The sequence below is a fragment of the Meles meles genome, chromosome 5, assembly GCF_922984935.1.
Source record: "Meles meles chromosome 5, mMelMel3.1 paternal haplotype, whole genome shotgun sequence".
Lineage (NCBI taxonomy): Eukaryota > Metazoa > Chordata > Mammalia > Carnivora > Mustelidae > Meles > Meles meles.
In genome coordinates this window covers 104,737,315-104,761,140 of record NC_060070.1, presented here as the reverse complement: position 1 = coordinate 104,761,140, position 23,826 = coordinate 104,737,315, and the positions used below count along the sequence as shown (strand labels likewise).

The window sequence follows — 23,826 nt, the reverse complement described above, 5'->3', positions numbered from 1 at the left end:
AAAGGGCACCTGGAAAAAGTTGGCAGGGATTAGTGGTAGAAGAGGTATAGATAGCAGGGTGATAGTCTTTGAGAGAAGAGTTTCTTATGGGGCTTGAATTTGGGGCAGTAGCTGAGGATGGCAGGGGTCTCAGCAGCTTTAGGGATGGACCTTAGAGGAGCCAGAGGCAGCCTTCTACATCCACACAGTGCAGACCAGGAGGCCGGGTGGTGTGTCCATTAGACCCCAGTCTCTTTGTAGAGTATGAGCTCCTCAAAGGCTTTTGGAATGACAGACCTAAATATATTATTGATTCTAAAATAAAAAGTTGGGAGCTTGAACTTAAACAGTCTTTCATTAAATGACTACAAAATGTATCATTATTTCACCTGGGTTGTTGTAATTCAGCTTTTATATAATTATACATAAATGAAGTTTAAAATCAATTCAAGAAGTTGTTTTAACAAAATTTATTGACATAATGAAGCTCTTTCAACTATTTAATGACAAAATGTATTAAATGTATGTGATCATAAGTCTGATGTGATATGGGCAGAACCTCTAAAACAGGCGTAGGATTCTGAATGTCTCAAAACGTCTCTGGCATAGGTTCCAAATATAAGCTCAGGAGGAACTGTGCAGAAGGTTAATAAAGAATGACAAGGCTGGGGCGCCTGGGTGGCTCAGTGGGTTAAAGCCTCTGCCTTCGGCTCAGGTCATGATCCCAGGGTCCTGGGATCGAGCCCCACATCGGGCTCTCTGCTCTGCAGGGAGCCTGCTTCCTCCTCTCTCTCTGCCTGCCTCTCTGTCTAGTTGTGATTTCTGTCAAATAAATAAAATATTAAAAAAAAATGACAAGGCTGTTTATATGGCCTTCTTCAGGTGGTTGGGAGGCGGTCCATCATTCTGAGGATCCTCTCTCTCAATAGTGTTAGCTTTGGAATCTGCCTTTATTGATTGGAGAACTAATTTATTATTTCTTTGGGATTTTTAAAAAAGATTTTATTTATTTATTTGACAGAGAGAGATCACAAGTAGGCAGAGAGAGGAAGGGAAGCAGTCTCCCCACTGAGCAGAGAGCCAGATGTGGGGCTCGATCCCAGGACCCTGGGATCATGACCTGAACCGAAGGCAGAGGCTTTAACCCCCTGAGACATCCAGGCGCCCCTCTTTGGGATCTTTTAAATGTCAAGTGATTTGTCGTGGAGGGTGAGGAGGATTAGGAAGGACAGGTTTTCTTCAGGCTCATGTTGGAAAGGATCCAGAACTGGGAGTTTTAAGACCTCAATTTAAGCTGTAACAATCACTTCAACTCTTTGAGCTATAGTTGTCTTTGATGTAGAATGAGAATAGTAGCCATCTATATCTCATAGAATTGTAGGATGAAACAAGATAATATTTTGACAAGGTTTTAGGAGCTTTAAAATGCCCCAAAACTGTATTTATGATTGACAGAGGTTTTAGGTGACATGATGGTGATAAAGAGGGATGAAAAGAAAGTAAGATATTTTAATACTGGATACTCTCATTGTTGGCTCTATGCCTGGTCTGGCTGGTTGGTATATCTATCTACCTACCTACTAAGCACCCACAACCTACCATTCAAAACCAAAGCTAGTATTAGCTAGGATTTCATCTCTGTCTAACCGTATGGTCTCTTCAGACACCTGACTCTCAATACTCAAGGTAACCACCATTCTGAACATTTATATCGTTCTTTTGTTTACCTTTTCACAGAGTTTATTACATCTCTATGCATTCTTAGGAAGTCCATATTTTAAGTTTTTTAGTTTTTTTTTTTTTTTTTACTTAATAAGAAAGATTATCATACCTTATTTAATTATTTGGAACTCACTTTCAGTTCATATTGCATTGCTAATATTCAGCCGTGCTGCTGGATGCTATTGTAGTGTGTTCATTTGACTTAACTGTGACTGTACCAGTTTGTTCATTCATTCACACTCTTGTAGATGGGCATTGTTTCTAGGCCTTTCCTTGTTCCAGTGCCACTCCGTGTTTTCTTGCATAATCCATTTGCACTGTATGTGTAAGTTTTTCTTGGATATATGCTTAGCAGAATTACTACAATCATACATGAAAGTAAAACTGTAGAAAATAATGCCAAACTGTTTTTCAAAGTACTTGTACCAATTATATTTTCATCGGCCATGGATAAACAAGTATGTGGAACCATGTTCTTTTCTGCATGTAGTGACTTTAGACTTTAAACATTTTTGCCAATCAAATTCATTGTTTTCTCATTGTGGGTTTGGTTTGCTTTACTTTGATCACTAATGAGGCCAAACATCTTTTTGTATATTTATTAACCACACGTGCTTCCTCTCCTGCAAAATGTGCATTTCATTTGCCTTTTTCCTTGGTTGTTACCGGTTGCTAGTGTTCTCTTATTGGTTTGTGGGAGCTCTTTATGTATTTCTGTTCTCCAGGCTTTAATTTCAATTATTGTATTTTTCATTGCTTTGTTATTTTTGATGACTTTTTTTGGTCTATGGGTTTTTGTCTTGGATTTGTGTCTGTGTGTTGCTTTGGTAGTCCCACCAGTGGGTCCTTGTCTCATTATGTTTTGCAACTTTTTAAAAAATTGAGGTATAATTGACATATAACATACTAGTTTTAGTTGTACAACAAAATGAGTCAGTATTTCTGTTTATTGCAAAATGGTCACCACAATAAGTCTATTTAACATCCATCACCTATTTACATAGTTAACAGAATTTTTTTGTGTCTGAGAACTTTTAAGGTTTTTTCTTAGCAGGTTTCAAATATGCAATACAGTATTATTAACTATAGTTGCTATGCTGTATATTACATCACCATTGACTTACTTTATAACTGAAAGTTTGTGCCTTTTGACTCTGTTCTCCCATTTCACACCTCTCCTCCCAATCCCTGTTTTGCAAATTTTTATCATGAGCTTTCCTTAGCTGGAATTTTGTGGAAATTTTTGAGGCATGGATTGAAGATTCATTTCTCCAGGGAGGATCTTCTTTTATTTTTGCCAGGCCTTATTAACTGTGGGAAATCTCAAAATAAATTCTCAGCATCAGAGCTTTACATACTGCACAGGTAGTGTAATTGACCACAAAACACATATGAGAATCAGCTTGTGGTTATAAAATGTTTTTCCTACTAGGTCCAGCCTCAGGCCTCAGAGAGGTAAGTGTTCTTGCTCTCAGGGTATTTTACTTTGTTTTTCGTATTCATACTTTCCCTGGCTTTATTTGTCAATGTTCTAACCACATGGCCTCCTCTTTGTCTTCCGTCCTTGCCCAGGTGCTTGGCCATCAAAGTGAACCGTTAGGTCTCAGGGATCAGCAAATCATCTCTGTATTTGTGTTTTTGATTCTTCATCTGCCTGGTTTCTGAGGATTTCCTTAACTCTCTCTTGCCACCTTACTGATGCATTTAAAATATATGTTATTATTTCATCCAGCATTTTTATGTATTGTGTAAGAGGAAGGATGAGGATGTCAAATTTACAATATAGCTGAGAACCCTTGTCTTAAGAGGTTCCCCCAAGTGGGTTCTCTCAGGTCAGAGCTATGTGTATCCCCAAAGTTCTAGGTTCCGTTCCTAGAGCCATCAAAAGTTAAAAAATCTGATCATTATACTCTCCCTGCTCTAGCTAGGAGGTCGTGACTTCAAGCATTTCTAGTATAATTTCATTTCTACAGAGGGCTGTGCAGTGCACGGAGCCAGCTGCTTCTCATCTCTTAGGCTTAAAGCCCATGACACAGCACCTTCATTTCCCGCAGACAGTAGAATTCATGCGCATGTAGGGTATTGAGAAATACTCTAGTGACTCACTTATTTTCAAGAGTCAAATTTCAGTACATATGAAGCCAAGTCAATTTTTTTTAAATTTATTTTTTATTTTTTATTTTTTTATTTGACAGAGAGAGAGATCACAAGTAGGCAGAGAGGCAGGCAGAGAGAGAGGAGGAAGCAGGCTCCCTGCGGAGCAGAGAGCCCGACCCAAGTCAACTTTTTAACTGTATAATATTTTGTTATAATTGAACATAAAATATTGATGTAATTTTTTTATCACAAGCAAATCCAGATAAATTATGAACTAGCAATTGTGGTTGTCAGGTTATTTTATTTATTAATTTTTAAATTGTTTATGGTAACTAACAACTTTCTAAGAAAATGTTATAATACCGAATACACTTTTTAGAGGGAAGGATGAATCATGGGATTAGGAAAGAATTTTTTGTTTGTTTGTTTTCTTCCTTAAATGTGATACTCAGTATATAATAGCTCTAATCCATTAGATTTTAAACTTAGTTCAGGATAAATTTATAGGTCAGGATAAATAAATTTATAAATGTATTTATAAACAGGCTCTGTGTAAGTTTGAAGGCAAAATATTAAAGATATTGGAGTTTGGGCATCAAAATGACTTCAGAGATGGACTCACGGACAGTTTAGAAATCTCAAGTCATCCAGCTTGGGTTATCATTTTGAGGAAGCAAAGACCAGAGAAATGACCCAAGATGCCCACATCATATGTCCTGAAACCTTCAGAGTCACATCTGGAATAAGCTGTATTGTTTCCCTGTTTACATGCCATGTTTTGCTAAGTTTTTCAAGTTTTTTATTTCCGTAAATTTAAAAGATGTATATATTTTGTAAAATGAACTGACTCCCTTCCCATGCTTAAAATTAACTTAGAAAACCTAGATATTTTACATTAAAAAAAAAACCCTACTAATCTTTGGGATTTATGGGAGTATTAAGCAGGCAACGTGGATTTCTTAAGCTTATTTCTAGAGGACGGGTAATCACCATGACTCCAGGCAATCTTGTCTGTTTATTAGAGCAAAAGAATCAGGAAGTCTAAGATGCAGACATTTCAGGATACTAGGGAAGTGAAAAATAGCTTCTTCTGAAACAAGAATGCTGCTTTTTATAAACAAATGACTACCATTGTTTCCTGTTTTTAAATCCTATTAAAAACTGTTTGGAAACATCATCAGCTCTGTAGTTCCAGAGATAACCATAAATAAGTGAAACTGTACAAGAAAAGAGGTGATAAAGACATAAACATTTTATGACGACAGCATTTTTATTGTTGCTAATTAATGACAGTAAAAGGGGCTAGAGTTTCCTAAGCACTTCCTGTGAGCCAGGCACTGTGCTAGGCAATGGGCAATAGCTCACTTATTCCTAACAACCCTAGGAAGTAGGTTTTCTGTATACATTAGAGAACCAAGCTTTAAAAAGGTTAAATAGCTTGTCTACAGTTACATAGCTAAGAAGTGGTGAAGCTGGACCAGGAGGCATGTTGCTCTGTCAGACTCCAGACCTCCGTTCTTCATTTTCCCTCCTAGAGGTATGCGTTGTTTACAAGACTGTCACAGGGGAAAGGAACGCTGAAGAGTGAATCTCCAGTGGGCAGATTTTAGACATCATGGCACCAGTTATTGGTAGATGTTTTGACTCCATCAGATCACATGAAAGATTATGTTCTCCCTGGAGAATCAGGAAGGCAGGTGAGAAGATAAGGCCATCATCTGTCTCTTTGACTCAGCAGAGTGGTGATGAGGAGCCTGGACTCTGAACTAGGGAAACAGAGGAGTGGACTGTTGCATTTAAATTAAAAGCATGCACTCCAGGCAGTATTTCTCTTGAGTAGTATTGTGAATTAGGGCCAGGCTGTGTTTCTGTTAGTACTGAGACTCATTAGGCTCCTTGCATTTCTGTCCTGTGACAGGCAGAAGCAGCTCTAGGAAAAATTGTGAGGTAGGCAAAACTTAACTTGCATTACGCTAAAAGCGCCAATGTTCCCTCTTCTGTTTATTTATTCTTCAGGATGTAGTCTGATGACCTTATTCACACGAAAGTATAAATGGCTGATATACTTACTGTTTTCTACCCTTGAGAAGCTTAATTATAAATAAAATCTTTAAATATAAAGAATGAATCATTATTACTAGAATTTTAGGTATCAGTGTGCAGATGATATGAAGGGAGGTTAAAATATTTTTCAGGATAATGTCATCAAGATGGTGACATAGGACATTCCTGACTTTGCTCCCCATCATAAGAAGAACAGTTAACATATATTTCAGAACAAGACACTTCTGAGACAATCCTAGGATATAGGGGTGAGGTTGAAGTCCCCACAACACCTCAGAGACCAAGACAGATATATTAGAAGAGTAAGAGAAGTGGGTACCTGTTGACCACATTGCCTTCCCCCAGGTCAGTGAAGTACCACATGGACCGGTCTGCCCTGAGCTTCTAGTCCCTCCGGTGGGAAAATAGAACCCAGTGGGGATAACCAGCCTCTCTTTATACTGAGGGTCATTTTTTAGGAGTGCCTACTCTGATCTCTCACCATGGGGACTGCAGGAAAATCTGCAGTCACTGGGAATCTGACTGATGGAGAAGGGGGAGGGGCTTGTCTCAATCTGCACACAGATCTTAGCTGACTGACTTAATACCTGTAGTGCCCAAGTAGTAATCTCAGTCAGCAGTTTTGCTCATCTGCAGCACCAAGCTGGACGTGCACTCTGACCAGGGAACTTGGCAGATTGCAGAGCTGCCTGATTAAGATCCCCAAACAAGGAACTGAGCCCTAGAGCTCAGTTTAAACACAGCCAGGCAAGGTGCTCCCCCTGCTGTGGAGAGTGACTTCTAGCTCCATCTGACCAGAAGGCCTAGCACAATTCCTGGAAGCTGTGTAGCCTAGTGGTATTCAAGCCAAGAGGTGGGTGAGCGGAGCAGATCGTCCCCAGAGCAAAGCCAGTACTGGTTGTGGAGCCTTCTTGTGCTACTGCGCAGGTAGGGGGATTGATTCATAGCCAAGAATGAAGGTAGCTCTCAGCCCCTCCCAACTAAAGAGCTTATTTGTGAAATTGAGAGTAGCTGGAAGCAGCCCTATCCCCTCCTGTCCAGACAAGGGAGCTGAGACAGGGCCCCAGATCTGCCTGATTCAGATTCTCAAATGAAAAATTTTGTTGGCTCTAGAGCCCAGTTTGCACACATGCAGACAAGGTGCTGAGTCACAGCTTTACCCACTTGGAGAGTATCTTTCTGTTTTTTTGCCTCATCTGAACCTAAGGGCTGGAGACAGCTCCTGGAAGCTCTGTGGCCCAGTGCCACTTGAGCTGAGAAGAAGGCATACAGAGCCAAGAGTTTACAGAACAAAGCCAGTGACCTTGTTTAGCTAGGGAACTTGGGGGTGCAGGTCAGCATGAGTTAATATAACAAAAACTTTACTAGTTTTTCAACAGTTTCCCCCACAGTGCTTGGGCAGGGAATCTAATTCATAGTCCCATTCAGTGCCAAATACAGCCTTCAGCCTGTGGGACCAGGGAACCTAACCAGAGCACTTGAGAAGCTGTGAAGCCCATTCAGCAGTCCCATATATAGTGACAGAGGGCACAGCCCATGGCTTCCCTTGTCTGCAGAGTGAAACCAGTGGCCTCACCTGACCACAGAATTCAGTGCCCACCCAGGCCTGTTTCAGGCCCCTAAACAACAAGCAGCAAGGCCCTGGGTTCTGCCCTATTGCCCTGCTAGGGAAAGGAAATTGATTCCTAGTCTCATCTATTACTGAATGTAGTCTCCAGTTCTGATGACCTAGCAAGCTTCACCAGAGAATTCAGGCAACTGTGGAGCCCATCCTACAGCCTCACTTGGGTAGGGAACCAAGCCAGTAGTCCTATCCGACTGTTTACAGGCAGTGGCACAGTTTCCCATTCTCATCCTCAGAGCCTGAATAGGTGCCTTGCCCAAAAATAGACCATAATAGTAGGTCTCTTTTGTCCAAAGACATTAGTAGCAGACACACCCAAAAACCCAAACTGAGCTGACTGGTGAAGAACGGTCTCTCCCAAAGCAGATCTATAGAGTCTGAAAGAAGAGCTCCATTACTCAAATGTGCAGAGACCAATGTAAGGGATGAAGGATCATGAAAAGTCAGGTAAATAAGACACCACCAATAAAAACCAATAAAGCTCCAATAACTGATCCTAAAAAATGGAGATTTATGGGACACTTTGCTGGCTCAACCAGTAGAGCGTGGGACTCTTGAACTCAGGGTTCTAAGTTCAAGCCCCATGTTGGGCATAGATCTTACTTAAAAAGTAGATAAGAATTTTAGGGGCGCCTGGGTGGCTCAGTGGGTTAAAGCCTCTGCCTTTGGCTCAGGTCATGATCCCAGGGTCCTGGGATTGAGCCCCACATCGGGCTCTCTGCTCAGCAGGGAGCCTGCTTCCCTTCCAATCTCTCTGCCTGCTTCTCTGCCTACTTGTGATCTCCATCTGTCAAATAAATAAATAAAATATTAAAAAAAAAGTAAATAAGAATTAAAAAAAATGGAGATTTATGAACTGTAAGACAAAGAATTCAGAATAATCCTCTTAAAGAAGTTTAGTGAGGTACAAGAAAATACAGATAACTACACGAAATAAGAAAAACAATATGCCAACAAAGTAAGTGGATGGAAATCACCATCAAAATAAAAAATAAAAAAACAAACAAATTTTAAAGCTGAAAAACAAAAAAGACTGAACAGAGGAATTCAGTAGAGTTTCAAAAGTAGACACAGACCATGCAGAAAAAAGAATTAGTGACTTGGAAGATAGAACACTAGAAATTACCCAGTCAGAGGAGCAAAAAGAAAGAAGTGAAGAAAACCTACTGGAATTACAGGACACAATGAAAAGAAAAAAATATTTGCCTTATGGGAATTCCAGAAGAAGAGAAAGGGAAAGAGACAGAAAATATATTTAAAGGAGTAATGGCTGGGGTGGGTTAAAGTCTCTGCCTTCGGCTCTGGTCATAATCTCAGGGTCCTGGGATAGAGCCCCACATTGGGCTCTCTGCTTGGCAGGGAGCCTGCTTCCTCCTCTCTCTCTGTCTGTCTGTCTCTCTGCCTACTTGTGATCTCTGTCAAATGAATAAATAAAATCTTAAAAAAAAAAAAAGACAGTAATGACTGAAACCTTCCCAAACCTGGGGAGAGCAATGGATGTCTAAGATCTATGAAGCCCAAAGGACCCCAAATAGATTGAACCTGAATAAGGTTACACTGAGACACATCATAATCAAACTGCCAAAAGTTAAAGACAAATAATTTTATGAGCGGCAAGACAAAAAAGAGAAGTTATGTACAAGAGAACTCCCATAAGATGACTGGTGGATTTTTCAACAGAAACTTTTAGGCTAGGAAAGAATGGAATGACATATTCAAAATATTGAAAGAAAATAATGGTCAACCAAGATTTCTATACCTGGTGAAGCAGTCCTTCATAAACAAAGAAGGGATAAAGACTTTCCTAAACACAAAAGCTGAAAAGGTTCATAGCTGCTAAAGCTGCCTTACAAGAAATGGTAAAGAGAGCTCTTTGGATGGAAGTAAAAGAACACTAATTAACATAAAAACACTAAAAGGTAGTGTAAATCTCACTATAATGGTAAATACAGAGAGTCATAGTTAGAGTCTGCAATTTGGTAATAATGGTGCATAACTTACAGCTCTAGCTTAAAAGTACAAAAAATGAATATAGCAAAAGTATCTGTAAATACAATAATTTGTTATTAGTTACATGATGTAAAAAAAGGTCAATTGTAAAAGCAATAACTTAAAATGTGAGAGGGAAAAGAAAAGTGTTAAGTATATGAATTCTATTGAAGTTAAGTTGTCATCAGTTTAAAATAGGGTGTTACAAATGTAAGATATTTTATGTCAGCCTTATGATAACTACAAGGGAAAATTTTATAGTAATTATACAAAAGAATATGATAAAGCCAAACATACTGATATTAAAGACATCAAACACCAAACAAGACAGCAGAGTAAGAAGCAAGGAGCAATGGGTCTATAAAACAACCAGAAAACAACTAGTAAAATGGCAATAATAAGTCCTTACCTATCAGTAATTACCTTAAATGTAAATGGATTAAGTTCTTTAATCAAGAGACAGAGAGTGGCTGAATGTATAAATAAGATAAGATCCAATAATAAGCTGCCAATAAGGGAATCACTTTCACTCTAAAGACACAGATAGACAAAGAGTAAAGATATGGAAAAAGTCATTTCAAGCAAATGGTCGTCCCCCACCCCCCAAAACCAAACAGGGTAGCTATACTTATATCAGACAAAATACATGTTGAACTAAAAATGGTAAGAAGAGACGTCATTTTATAACGATAAAGGGATCAATATGTCAAGAAGATATAACAATTGTAATTATATATGTGCCCAATATAAAAACACCTAAATATATAAAGTAAAAACTAACAAAGCTAAAAGGAGAAGTAAACAGTCATACAGCAATAGTTGGGGACTTTAATATCCTACCCTTAACAATGGATAGACCATCCAGACAGAAAACCAATAAAAAAACAGCAGATTTGAATATACTACATACTAAATGGACTCAGCAAACATATAGAGGACCTTTTATTCAATGACACACAAATACCATTCATCTGAATCACATATGGAACATTTTCTAGGGTAGACCATATGTTAGGCCACAAAACAAGTCTTAACAAATTTGAGAAGATTGAGGTCATACCTCAATGGCATGAAATCTATAGATTTCAATAACAGGAAGTCAGTAATAAGAGGAAAACTGGAAAACTCACAAACACATGGAAACTAAACAACACTCTTCTGAACAATCAGTGGATCAAAGAAGAAATTAAAGGGGAATTGAAAAGTTTCTTGAAGACTGAGCATTTGTGCTCTCCACCCAGGATCCATTATGGAACCCTCACAGTGTTGACCACATGTTCAGCGATGAGGGAAATGGCAGCAAATGTAACAGAATCAGAGTGGTACAGCCTTTGTTCTCTGAACACAGGGCAGGTGCCGTAGAAATCAGCACTAAAAAGACTGAATGCCCCTCAGATGATGGAGATGGAGGGTGTACCCTAATGGACTCATGGGTTAGAGAAACAATCCAATGCAGTTTGTAAAATATTTGGACCCGAACAGCCCCATGCCCTCATGGGCAGCAGTGAGAGTGCTGCTGGGAGGCCAGCGGGAGATGTGGCAGACACATAGGGGCACTGCTGCTGCTGCATTTCCAAACCAGCAGGTAAACAATAGAACCCTCTCCCTCTGCCAGGATCTGCTGTGGCTGGTATTCCCATTGCACCACTTGTTAAATATTTGGCATATCTCCCTGGCTAGATGGAACGTCCTTGCTCCACACGTATTTAAAAACAAAATAGATGTCAAATAAAATGACTGAAGTGCTCAGCCCAAGAAAGAGAAATAAAACAAATCTGAAGGAAGCAGACGGAAGGAAAAAATAAAGAGCAGGAATGAGGAAACAGAATCCCAAGGATCAGTAGAGAGGATCCTCAAGACAAAACTGGGCAAAGTTAACGCACTCCACTTAAGAGGGCAGGCATTCCCATCTTCTTTGAGGTAACAGAACTTCCAGCTGAGACCAGGAGTCTCACTCACCATCTTGCAAGGGCATCCTTCAACATGCCTGATGTCCCTAAGTTCCAGCCAATGGGATGAGACTAAGATTGTGAGCTCTAAGACTGTGAAGGGTTCACAGCCACTCAAGGGGGGTGGGCAGCAGGAATCTGAATAAATGAGGGAGAGGAAAAACTTCTTAAAAAACTTCCTGATGTGGCAGATGCTGAATCTGGCTCCTCTGGCTTCTGTTCTAGTGTCTCTAGTACTTTTGTGAAGCTGAAAGCCTTTTCTAGACTTCCCTGTGACTTAGGTACGTGCACATGGTGGAGCTTCCAGATGCAACTGCATGGCTGGAAGAAGTGGTGCAGGCAGGGAGAACAGATTTTGGGGAGAGTGCAATGGCTATGACCCTGGTTCTTCAGGGGCAGCTGGATGAAATTTTTTTTACCCAGTTTTATGTCCTCACCTAAATATTTATAATAAATCTCTTCCTGTTTACAAAAAAGTTTCTTGACACTAACCAAAATGGAAACACAGCATATCAGAATTTATGGGATCCAGCAAAAGTGGTTCTAAGAGGGAGGTCCAGGGGTACCTGGGTGGCTCAGTGGGTTAAAGCCTCTGCCTTCAGCTCAGATCATGATCCCAGGGTCCTGGGATCGAACCCCACATTGGGCACTCTGCTCAGTGGGGAGCTTGCTTCTCCTTCTCCCTCTTGCCGTTCTGCCTACTTGTGCTATCTATCTCTCTGTCAAATAAATAAAAAGAAAAACAAGAGGGAGGTCCATAGCAATAAAAGCCTGCATTAAGAAGCAAGAAAGCTCCTAAATAATCTAATTTTACCCCATAATAAGCTAGAAAAAGAACAAACTGATCCCAAAATTAGCAGAAGAAAGGAAATAATAAAGAGTAGAGCAAAAATAAATGACACAGAGTATAGAAAAACAGAAAAAATTTATCAAATTAAGGGTTGGTTCTTTGAAAAGGTAAACAAAACTGACAAACCTTTAACCAGACTTACCAAAGAAAAAAGAGGACCTAAATCAACAAAATTATAAGTGAAAAAGTAGACACTATAATTGATACTTCAGAAATTCGAAGGGTTAGGAGATGCTACTATGAACAACTATATGCAGTGAAGTGGACAACATATAATAAGTAAAAAATTCTTAGAAACATACAACTTACTAAGGCTCAATCTGGAAGAAATAGAAAATATGAATAAACCAAATACTAGTAAAGAGATTAAATCAGTAACAAAAATCTCCCAATGAAGGGAAGCTCAGTTCCAGATGCCATCACTGCTGAATTTCAGCAGACATTTTAAAGGAGGAGTAACACAAATCTATCTTAAACTCTTCCAAAAGATTGAAAGGGGGGCGGATAGTGGAAAACAATCCCAAACTCATTTACAAGGTCTGCATTATCCAGATGCCAATACCAGAAAAAGAACACTATTAAAAAAGAGAACTACAAGCCAGCATCCCTGATGAATATAACTGCAAAAATTTCCCACAAAATGGTAGTAAACTGAATATAGCATATTACAAGGATCATTCAGCATGGTCAAGTGGGATTTACTCCTGGGATGCAAGGATGGCTCAACATACACAAATGAATCAATGTGATAAATCACGTTCATTGGATGAAAGAAAAGAATTATATGATCATCTCAATAGATGCAGAAAAAGCATTTGACAAATTTCAACATCTCTTCATGATAAAAAGCTCTTAAATTAGGCATAGAAGGAACATATCTCAACATAATAAAGGCCATATATGATAAGCCCATAGCTAACATACTGGTGAAAGGATGGAAGTTTTTCCTTTAAGATCAGGAACAAGACAAGGGTGACTACTCTCACCACTCCCATTCAATAGAATACTGTAAATCCTCTCTAGAACAGTTATTCAAGGAAAAAAAGTATTAGACTCAGGAAGAATTAAAATTGTCTTTATTGGCAGACAACATAATTTTATATATAGAAAATACTAAAGACAGGCAAAAAACTGTTAGATCTAATCACTGAATTCAGTAAAGTTGCAGGATGCAAAATTAATGTACAGAAATCAGTGGCATTTCTGCATACTAACAACAAAACTTCTGAAAAAGAAATAAAGAAATCGACACCATTTACAATAGCATAAAAAACAAGATAGTAATAAATTTAAGGAGGTGAATGATTTCTACATTGAAAATCATAAGACACTGATGAAAGAAATCAAAGAAGACACAAATAAATGGAAAGGTATCTTTTGTTCATGGATTGGAAGAATGAATATTGTTAAAATGTCAGTAGTGTTTTTACAGAAGTAGAAAAAATACTGCTGAAATTTATATGGAACCACAAAAGATCCCAAATAAGCAAAGAAATCCTGAGAAAAAATAGCAAAATAGGATATATCACCCTTCCTGATTTCAGGCTATACTATTAAGCTACAGTTACCAAAACAGTATGGTACTGGCATAAAAGCAAATAGATAAATGGGACATCATTGAGAGCTTATAAGTAAACCCAAGCATGTACAGTCAACTAATATTTTACAAGGGAGTTAAGAATACTCAGGGGAGGAAAGATGGTCTCTTTAATAAACTGTGCTGAAATAATTCGATACATATATATACAAGACAATGAAACTGGAGCCATATCTTGCACCACTCACAAAAAATAATGCAAAGTGGATTAAATACTTAAATGTAAGACCTGAAATTCCTAGAAGAAAACAGAGGGATAAAGCTCCTTGGTACTGAGTTTTTGGATATGACACCAAAGCACAAGCAACAAAATAAAAAATAAACAAGTGGGACTACATCCAACTAGATTTCTGCACAGTGAAAGGAACCATCAACAAAGTGAAAATGACCTATGGAATGGGAAAGACTATTTGCAAGCCTTATATCTCATAAAAAGTAAATATCCAAAACATATAAAGAACTACAACTCAACAACAAAAACAAAAACCCCCCACAACAAAAACAAAAACCCTCAAAACCACCTCCTAAGTTAAAACAAAACAAAACAAAACTAAACTAAACTGACAACACACACACACAAAAAGAAAAACAAAAACCAACACCCTTTCCTATATAATCCAATTAAGAAATGGGTAAGGGACCTGAATAGATATTTCTCCAAAGAAGACATACAAAAGGCAACAGGTACATGAAAACGTGTTCAGGGAAATGCTAATTAAAGCCACAATGAGATGTCACCTCAGGCTTGTTAGAGTGGCCATCATCAAAAAGATAAGAGATGATAAGTGCTGGTGTGGATGCTGAGGAAAGGGTATACTTGTACACTATTGGTGGGATTGTAAATTGGTGCAGTCACTATGGAAAACAGTATGGAGGATCCTCAAAAAATGAAAAATAGAACTATCTTATGATCCATCAATTACATTTCTGGGAATATATCCAAAAGTAATGAAAACACTAACTCAGCAAAAAGGTATCTTTTTGTTCATAGCAGTGCTATTTCTAATAGCTAAGTCAATGTCCATTGATGAATGAATGGATAACGAACTGATGGTATGTATATACAATGGAATATCATTCAGCCATAAAAATGAGGACATACCACCATTTGTGACAACAAAGATGGACCTTGAAGACATTATGTTAAGTGAAATAAGTTGAAGAAAAAGAAATATGTATGGTCTCACTTATATGTGCAATCTAAACACACACACACGCACCAAAAAACCCAAACTCAGAAAAATAGATCAGGCTTATGGTTACCAGAGGTGGTGGGTGGAGGGTGGGGGATTTGGGGGAAGATGGTCAAAAGTTACAAATTTCAGGGGCGCCTGAGTGGCTCAGTCATTAAACATCTGCCTTCAGCTCAGGTCATGATCACAGGTTCCTGGGATTGAGCCCCACGTCAGGCTCCCTGCTCAGCGGGAAGCCTGCTTCTCCCTCTCCCATTCCCCCTGCTTGTGTTCCCTCTCATGCTGTCTCTCTCTCTCTGTCAAATAAATAACTAAAATCTTAAAAGAAGTAACAAATTTCAGTTATGAGATAAATAAGCACTAGGGATGCCATGTGCAACATGATGATTAGAGCTAATACTGTAATGTACTGTAATGGTGTACAGAAAAGTTAAGAGAGTAAAGCCCAAGAGTTCTCATCAGAAGGAAGCAATTATTCCCTCTTTATTCTTTTTTCCTTTTTATTGTATCTGTGTGAGGAGATGGCTGTTGGCTGAACCTATTGTGGTAGTCATTTCACACTATGTAATAATCAGTGCTTCATGTTGTATACCTTAAACGTATGCTGTGATGTATGTCAATTATTTCTCAATAAAGCTGGCAAGATTTTTTCAAGTCCTAAAAACGATAACTTTCCGGTAATGTAACTGTAATCCTTGCTATTCTATGTACTTTTTTAAACCTGGTTTTCATTTTATTTTTCATCTTGGAAAGAAATGCTCTAAAATAGATTGGCTGTTATGTCCTAGGCGGCCTCATATTAGGTGTTTTACATACATTATCTCATTTTATGCTGTCTAACATTGGTGAAGAAAGTATGATCATCTACATTTAGAATACGGGAAAGTTGGGGCGGTTAAATAACTTTCTTATGGTAGTATCAGTGGTGAATAATGAAGGTGGAGAAACCGCGGTAGCCTCCTAAGTTGGTCTGATAAAAGTTCCACACGGTCTTTCTTTCCATTAAAGTGTGAAATGTGAATTATAGCCATGAGTTTCTAGTTCCCTGAAATGCAGTAAAGGTGGTTTATAAAACTCTTATAAAGTAATATTGAAGCCAATTGTGTTAGTTAGGATTTTTCAGAGAAACAGACCAATAGGACAGATACACACACAGGTTTATTTTCAGGAATTGGCTCATGAGATTGTGGGACTGGCAAATCCAAAATCTGAATGGCAGTTTGGCAGGACAGAAATTCAGGAAAGAGTTGATGGTAAAGGGACACCTGAGTGGCTCTGTTGGTTAAGTATCAGACTCTTGATTTTGGCCCAAGTCATGATCTCAGCGTTGTGAGATGGAGCCCTGAGTCAGTCTCCTCGCTGGGTATGGAGCCTACTTAAGATTCTTTTGCTTCCTCTTCCTCTGCCCTTTCCCATGCCCACCCCTCTAAAAACAGTTAAAAAGAAAAAAAAAAGAGTTGCTATTACAGGCTGGAAACTCAGGCAAGTTTCCTCTGTTGTAATTTTGAGGAAAAAACTCCTTCAACGATAAGAAATCTTAGTCTTTGCTCCTAAGGCCTTCAGCTGCTTGGCTGAAGCCAGCTCACACCCAGGGTCTAGCCAAGTTGACACATAAAATTAACCATCACATCCATAAATGCTGATTTTTACTGAAGATTTTTTTTTTTAAGATTTTATTTATTTATTTGACAGACAGAGATCACAGGTAGGCAGAGAGGCAGCCAGAGAGAGAGAGAGCCCAATGCGGGGCTCGATCCCAGGACCCTGGGACCATGACCTGAGCTGAAGGCAGAGGCTTTAACCCACTGAGCCACCCAGGTGCCCCTTCACTGAAGATATTTTTGAAGGTACCTGGATTCTTCATCAGCTAACCTTCCAGCTGGTTCCTGTGCGTGGATACAGACACAGGACCAGTTCAGGAAGTAATAGTACAGTAGGGCAGAAGGGAATGCTCTTTGGTTATTCCACAGTATGCGTGTGTTTCTGATGGAATTCATCATATTGTTTTCTGAATGTGGATATACATTTTTAAAAACTCTTTTAGGCTTTAAGTTATTTTTGGAGGAAGCTCTTGAACTGGCTGGGCTGAGGGCCCAGTTGAGAAAGGGAGGAGAAAACCACCTGAAGGAAGGAGGAAGGTCCGTGGATTGGAACTCACACAAATCCTAGTGTACAGTATGATTAAGGAGGGGGGCGGTGGGGTGGAAAGCCAGGGCACGGGATTGTAACTGCTGAGAGACCCTGCAGTGAACACTGGAAAAGAATGGGTGAAATTGCTTTACAAGCACAGTGGGAACACTTTACCGTATTTGCTTGCTGTAGACAATTAAAAGTCAGAAAAATTTGGGTATTGCCATTTTTATGTTTTAAATAGCATAGTATCACTGTTCTGAAACTGTTATAGGAAATGGGTATGTTTACTATAGTCTCCTATCCAATTCCTGTGTGAAAGGAGACAGTGAACAAGCTCGCTTGTACACTCTTATTCTTCATGTGCATGAGCAAAAGGACAAACGAAGGAATGCACGGTTCAGTAGGGCTTTGGTGCACCGGCATGCTACTATTTCAGCAGACCGTTGCGCGACCCTGACCAGCTGCAGCTTCTTTTAAGGCGCGGGATTCCCATATCACTCACTAGCACCTGGGGGTCCCGGGCTGGAGCTGGAGGGACATGCAGATCTCTTGGAGATCGGTGACTAGCCAGCCTTTTCCTCGAAACCAGCCTGAGTCACCATGAACTTGGGGACTTATCAGAGAGACCCCACATCTTGAGCCTCCTTGTATGACTTGCCTGGGGCCCACTCATTTTTCTGCTGCCCTTCTCCGGCTCCCCACTGTTACACTTCTGTGTGACTTGTCAGCTCCTTCTAGGTAAACTACCTTACCCTACCCGCCACATCCCAGCCTTCCTCTCACTTTCTCTTTTCCTAGTCTCCGAATATTTCTCACATTCATTCTCCTTCCATCGCTAATGTTAGTGATTTAGCTCAGGCTGTCATCATTTGCTGGACTGTAACAATAATTACCAACTAGTCTTGTCTGAGGTTGACCCCTAGACAGTCCACTCTCTATGGCTGTCAGAGTCATCCATCTAGAAGGACAAACTACTTATAAACCTTCAGCAACACTCTGGCTCCTGCAAGGTCAAGTCCAGGCTCTAGCACTCATGCAAGGCCCTCTATGATCTCCATTTATCACCTGCGTCCCCAGCCTCATCTGCTCCCTCTCACTGTAAGCTTCCCAAAGCATCTCAGGCTTTGCCTATGTCTCATTCTGGAGCATTGGTTAGATAACTTGTAGGCGTCAAATTCCTTTTCCTCTTTCCCCACTATTTTTTTTTTTTTTAAGATTTTATTTATTTGACAGACAGAGATCACAAGTAGGCAGAGAGGCAGGCAGAGAGAGAGGAGCAAGCAGGCTCTCCGCTGAGCAGAGAGCCCAAAGCGGGGCTCGATCTCAGGACCCCAGGACCATGACCCAAGCTGAAGGCGAGGCCTTAACCCACTGAGCCACCCAGCCGCCCCTTTCCCCACTATTTTATTAGTTACCTTAATACCCACTTTTAAAAAAAGATATTATTTATTTGAGAGAGAGAGAGAGCACAAGCAGGGGGAGGGGTGGAGGGAGAGGGAGAAACAGATTTCCTGCCAAGCAGGGAGCCTGATGTTGGACTCAATTTCAGGGCCCTGAGATCATGACCTGAGCTGAAGGCAGATACTTAACTGGCTGAACCACCCAGGTGCCCCTTTAATACCCACTTTGAAATAAGGTGGCAGTAAGCAAGTAAGCAAGCAAGTATATTTCCTTCTACTTTGGTGCTAGAGTAATTCAAGACAGTCTTAAAAAGAAAAATGATGCTGGAGGAAGGAGATGTAGGAGGAGAGAGCTGCTGTGGTGATCTTGTTGGTGGGCTCTGTGTGTTTGTGAGACAGAGAGACAGACACTCAGTACATCTGTAGCCCTAGTTGGCAGAGCTTCCTCTTTGAACCTCTACTCCCGTGGGACCCACCTGCTGAAGCCAAGCTTTGAGCCAGTAGATTCACTCAATAGATAGTCATGAGGGGCCCACTCCCAAGAACTGGGATTCTAAAGTAAGTATGACACAGTCACTGCCCACACAGTGAGTTTGAATCTTAGGCTGTAAACTCTAGTATAACATATATCACTTTCTCTCTCTCTCTTTTTTCCTGTCAACTTAGGTTCTCCCAGGCTCCCATTATGCTGGGTTGGGTGTTCCTTGCTTCCTCCATCTTGGAGTTGTGTTAATGTTCTGGGTTCTTATAAGATGCCACAGTGTCATTGAATGGGGGGAATATTTGTGCCCCCAGGTTGTGCTGACACACCCCCTATGATGGCCCTATTGGGCCCTTTAGGCTGTTTCTGGGTTACTCTCAGGACACAGGGGTATTGAAATGTGAAGCACAGGGTTGGTCCCCCTAGACATATCAGACAGCCATCTCTTTATGAGTCATTTTCTGGAATTTAAGAAGTTCCCTGCTCTAGGATCCCCAGATGCTCCCTGTAGCCCAAGAGGGCCTCTTTTAAGGCTGGGCAAAGTCCTTTCTTCCAGAACCCTCTGCTCCTTTCTACAACCCTAGTCTCAACAGATTGGGTTTGTGGAAAACAAAAGCCAAATGTACTTGCTGTCTGTTTCTGCTTCCTGCCCGTGTCTGACACATAGCTTCCCCTAGGGATAAAGCAAGGAAGGGGCAGAGCCAGATTACCTTCTGAAAGAGAGATCCATCACAAAGAGAAAATGAAATCTGAGGGAGCCTTTAGTGTATATGTAGGTGTGCCGAGCCACACAGTTGTTCCAGATGGATCTCAAGTGTTCCAAGAGTGGGATGTATAGCACATCTTCAGGAAAACCCAAATATTAGTTAAGGGCCTTTGGTGTGTACTTTACATTTATTCCCCAGTGGAGAGGCTATGATTGGATTGGGCTACCACCATCCAGTATGAAGCATCTCAGCTGGGCAGAGTTTTCCACCAAATCAGCCCAGGGGCAGCAGGCTTCTTTATGTTCAGGCAGTGACTCATGATTCCAGTCAGTTGTGGCTGATGGTGGCAGGCTTGTTTTCACAGAACACACCTGGGAACAAGCACTGTTTTCCTCAGAAAGGGACCATGGAAGTGCCAAGCACTTAAAATTTCATGTACTTGACTTCACTGCAATAATAAGGCACTTTTTTTTAAATGAAAAAGTAATTTTTCCACTTAATTTAAGTAGTAACTGTTTGAAGTGAGAGAATAACTACGTAAAAGCTATTACCAAAAGCAATTTTCTGAAGTCGTATTAATGAAGATAGGTAATGAAAATGAAGGTATAAAGACATAATCCTGCTTATGTTTCTACAGGGAAGAATTGAATACCTATAATTGCCTTTTTTTTTTGTTTTTAATGTGTTTGTCCTAAGTTTTGGTTGTTGTTTTCAACAATGGAGATAATGAATTTAAAAGAAACAGAAGAGGCCTGTATTGGGAAGATACAAGGATATTCCAACGAACTGAAATGTTCAACTAATACTCTTGGGAAAGATAGGAAGGATAGATACCGAACTACATGGACCTTGTCTGCTGAGAGCTGTTATTAATGTGACCTCATTCCAATAACTTCTAGTCACTGTGTCTCTGTTTGTTGCTTCAAATTCCCTGGACGGACAATCATATTGGCTCAGCTGGAATAAGTCACCTAACCTTAGATCATCCCAAGGTGAATAGGTAACATCACTTAATGCTTGAATGTACTTACTGCTTTCTCCATGTTGGGCATTGCTAAAGCACTTTTCATGTATTGTTTTATTCTTCTACAATAGCCTTATGTCTTATGCACTGTTATGTTTCCCATTTCTCAGATGAGAAAACCAAAGCCCAGAGAAGCCAGGCAGTTACCCCAAGGTCATATAGCTTTCTCCCAACATTCAGTCTGTGGCACAGTATGCATGTATCTTTAACTTTATAACAAGACAGTATAGATAGTAGTTGGGATTTGGTCTTTGCAAATGTCCTGTGTTTCTATCTTAGGGCCCCATATGTGTGATCATAGCCCACATCTTTTTTTCAAACAGAAATCAGAGCTATAACCTGGCTGTTGAAAGTATTTGGGGTCAAAACATCCTCCATGACTTACTCAAAGGTAGGAGAAACATTTGGTAGCAGATTTGACCATGGGTAGGGGCTGGAGCAGCCAACAGTGGGGGTCAGCTGCAGTAGTGATGGGTGGGTGGGCCCACCAGATTGATGGAGATAGTGAGCCAGCATTTACGGAAGTTGGTACAGTTTGGTTCCGTTTCCTGGGTATTGGAACTGTTAACTAGGGTTCTTGGGGATGGAGCTGAATGAGATCAGCACTTGGATGCCAGCAGGAACATGGAATCACCTATTCCTATTTAATACTAACTTAACTGAGATTTTTTTAAAAAAATATTTTATTTATCTATTTGACAGACAGAGATTACAAGTAGGCAATAGAGGCAGGCAGAGAGAGAGAGGAGGAAGCAGGCTCTCTGCGGAGCAGAGAGCCCGATGTGGGGCTCGATCCTAGGTACCCTGGGATCATGACCTGAGCTGAAGGCAGAGGCTTTAACCCACTGAGCCAACCAGGTGTCCCAACTGAGATATTTTGATAACCCTCTCCTTTTGTTTTGTCTCCTCCTCTCCCGTTTCCTTTTTAAAACTGTCAGCCTATTGATTTACCATTATCCCTTACTTTATTCACCTCTTTTACTTTCTGAATGCAACAGTGTTGCCTGTCCCTTCCTTTATGGCTTAATTTATGCTAGGGCCACAAACTCGTAGGCCAGGTATTATAGATAGATAAATGAAGTGAGCCAGGTAAGGACTGTGTCAGAATGGAAAGCACATGTCCTTTCTAAAAAGGGAAAATACTGCTAGTCTCAATGCTTCACATCCACATTTTTAATGTAAAATTTCCAATTTTTTAAATGTTTATCATCAGTCAGTTTTTAAAAATGAGTAGGCTCATCACAAAGCATCTGTGGGATGACTCTATCAGCAGTTGGCAGTTTTGGACATGATACTCTTGGAGGAATGAGGGAGGTGGGGAACACTTGAATCTCCATCCTGGCTTCTAAAGGGACTATAGATGCTCTAGTCTGTTTTCTGAGTCAGCATCTCTCTACTAATTGGCTTTATATTATTAATCACATCTTTATTATTTATTTTTTTTAAAAATATTTTATTTATTTATTTGAGAGAGAGTGAGCAAGTGAGAGAACATGAGCAGGGGGAGAGGAAGAGGGAGAGGGAGAAGCAGGCTCCCTACTGAGCAGGTAGCCTGATGTGAGACTCAATCACAGGCCCCGGGATCATGACCTGAGCTGAAGGCAGGCACTTAACCTCCTGAGCCACCCAGTCACCCCTTAATCACATCTTTATGTATATATTTGCATTATCGTACTGGAAGAGGTATTTTTCAGCCTAACCCATTAAGATGATAATATTTGAATATAAGTTGGCTGTTTTATCTCCTCTGCTCTTCCAGTTGGACTTTAATCTCCTCTAAGGCAGAAGACTATGTGTGCGGAAGACATATTTTTAATTGTTGATATAAATAAATATCCATTTAAAATATAAGATGAGGTATTCTCTAGATAGATGTTTTTGGTATTCAAGTTTGTCTTCCTAATGTGTTTCTGTTTTGTGGGGCTATTTTCAGCATTGTGTTTGCCTTCTTTAAGGCAAATTATTTGAAATGTTCTTCCTTAGTTTTGAGAGACTATCTGCAGATCCTCAAATGTAGACTAGTTCTTGTCTCTGTTTTTGTAATTTTAATAGGATTAAATGAAGCTGGACTTGCAAAAAAAAGGTCTATTTGTAAGATTTTTACAATTAAAAAATGGTATTTTGATACCTAATATAATTTTTCTTTTATTTGTCATCTTTTTGGGGAGAAGATTTACAGAGGTTTCAGAACACATAGGACCAAAGAATATTAAGAGTTGGGAGAGAATAATAAAATCAACGTTCCACTCAGTGAAGCCTTGGTCCCTTGCAGTGGGAAGATGCTTACTACCATATGAAGGAGTCCTTTCCACTTTTATTTTAATTTAATTTAATTTAATTTTTTAAAGATTTTATTTATTTATTTTACAGACAGAGATCACAAGTAGGCAGAGAGGCAGACAGAGAGAGACGAGGAAGCAGGCTCCCTGCTGAGCAGAGAGCCCGATTTGGGCTCGATCCCAGGACCCGGGGACCATGACCTGAGCCGAAGGCAGAGACTTTAACCCACTGAGCCACCCAGGCACCCCTCCTTTCCACTTTTAAGTGGTTGTATATATTTGTATGGTTTTTCTTCATTGTGAACTGATAGCTGTCTCTCATCATTTCCATCCTTTGAGCCTAGTACTGAGCATGGAGCAAGTCTACTCCTTTTGGGCTCCCCAAATACATGGTAAGATCTTTGAGGGCAATATGTTAAGATGTTCCTCTAGTGCCTATGAATCACATTTTAAGGCATTTAATAGCATGTGGTTGAGAGTACAGGCATTGAGGTCAAAGGACCCAGATGGAAATCCTGGCTTTTCTGATAGAATGACTATGGACAAGTTACTTAACCTCTCCAAACCTCATTCTTGGTTGCAGTGAGTATTAAATAAGATAGTGAATGAAAATGCTCAGTACAGTCCCTGACGATGGTCATTCAGTAAATGATGTGTATAGTTAGAACATGCTGGTTAGACTGAAAGGAAGGAAGTCTTGCAGAATGTTTTAATGTTAAGCCAAGACTGCCTAGAATC

At 40.0% G+C, this 23,826-nt stretch overlaps 1 protein-coding gene across 13 annotated transcripts in view; it reads left to right on the top strand.

The window, feature by feature from the left end:
- The window catches only part of DST (dystonin), a 480,329-nt gene that overhangs the window by 84,247 nt on the left and 372,256 nt on the right, over positions 1 to 23,826 (top strand). The window lies entirely within an intron of this gene.